This window comes from Haplochromis burtoni, unplaced genomic scaffold (assembly GCF_018398535.1).
Source record: "Haplochromis burtoni strain Fernald_Lab_line unplaced genomic scaffold, NCSU_Asbu1 Contig_2914, whole genome shotgun sequence".
In the NCBI taxonomy this organism is placed as follows: domain Eukaryota; kingdom Metazoa; phylum Chordata; class Actinopteri; order Cichliformes; family Cichlidae; genus Haplochromis; species Haplochromis burtoni.
In genome coordinates this window covers 5546-7062 of record NW_024585275.1, presented here as the reverse complement: position 1 = coordinate 7062, position 1517 = coordinate 5546, and positions in this window count along the sequence as shown.

Genomic DNA, 1517 nt, shown 5'->3' with positions numbered 1-1517 from the left:
TCTGAATTTTAATTTATTTTTTTAAAAAGCACTATGCTACTAACAAATTGCGTCTGCTCCTGAACCTCTGCAAACAGCACCTGCAAATCGGGGCTGTTCAAAGTCACTTTCATCTTTACGGAGGACTGTAAGCTGTCGTCTGTGAGGCGTGAGCGGTGTTTGTTTTTAACATAGTTCATGGTGGAGAATAGCTGCTCACGTACAACGTCACATACGTATCTGGATCCGAAGATCGGCAATCCACATATTAGGCATACTGGTAGGCTGCCCTCCTCAGAAGTAAATGCAAATGAATCTGCCCAGGCATCATTAAATGTTCTATTTTCTTCTGATAGTTTTCTTTTTTCACATTTCTCCATACTTGGCCTACCTGGGGTTGAAAGTCTTGATAAATGCACGGCGGGTGTACCGGCTTCCACAAGTGTGACGCTTATTTTGAGTGACGAAAAATAATAAAATATAATTTTATTTTTATATTTCAAGATCGCAATAATCTTCCAATTTAGAATTACAATTTTTAAAAGAACTAACACAAATAAAATACACTTCAGTTAAATACTTGTATAAGGACTAAAGAGCTGCATGCGGCTCTGGAACCGCAGGTTGCCGACCCCTGTTCTAGACTGTATGCTCCCAGGTCCCTCTTTGACTTTCCTTGTTGCTTTGTTGCCCAGCATTACCACTCTTACTTGCTATTTTGCTGGTGTAAATTGTTAATTAATCGGGGTGCTATTTTCGCAGAGATAGATTTATTACACCTCAAACCACTTTTATTTAGTTGTTTTTTCTTCTTCAGAAAGATCAGAAGTGTCCTAAATTAAATCTGAATCTTTCATTACACAATACTGGCTTTAATAAATACCCAGTATCACAAGAAAACAAAAGCGCATTTACTCACGTGTCACAGTTGAAGTCTAAATTCAATACTCATATGATCTGATGGTAAAAGGAGCTTTGTGTTCTTCCACTTCATACTTCTCGACTGTTACACAGATTTCAGGTTTACATGTTGCAGAATGTGGCGTGGTGGAATAATTGAGTAAATCTCTTACTTGTGTGAGATGTGGATCACACCCATGTGAGAGTGGAGATTCTTCTCTAGTCCAGCTGGCAGCTTTTTGGAGTTGAGTAAAGGGAGTAGTTGACTGGTGATGATTTGAGCCCTTCTCTATAAAGGGGAGAGAAAACAGGTTATGGGGGAAAGGGGGGAGAGACACATGAGGTTGAGGAGTGGAGGTTTGGAGATCTGTGTGCTTTCAACATGTATGGTGTGGTTGTTGGAGTTAGTGTGTGTTTGGATTTCAGGAGTACCTTAGTGGATTTAGTGAGTGAGGTTAGCAGGAGAGTTGGTCGAAGGCCTGTACAGGTCTGCAAGTTGGAGAAATCAAATATGCTAAGATACTCAGAAATGGAAATCTACTGATTGGTTGTAACATAGAAGTGCAGGTGGAAAAAGCAAGGAAACATTTGGGTGTGTGCAAAGTTAAAGTGAAAAATACTATAAGAGTAGGGGAAAG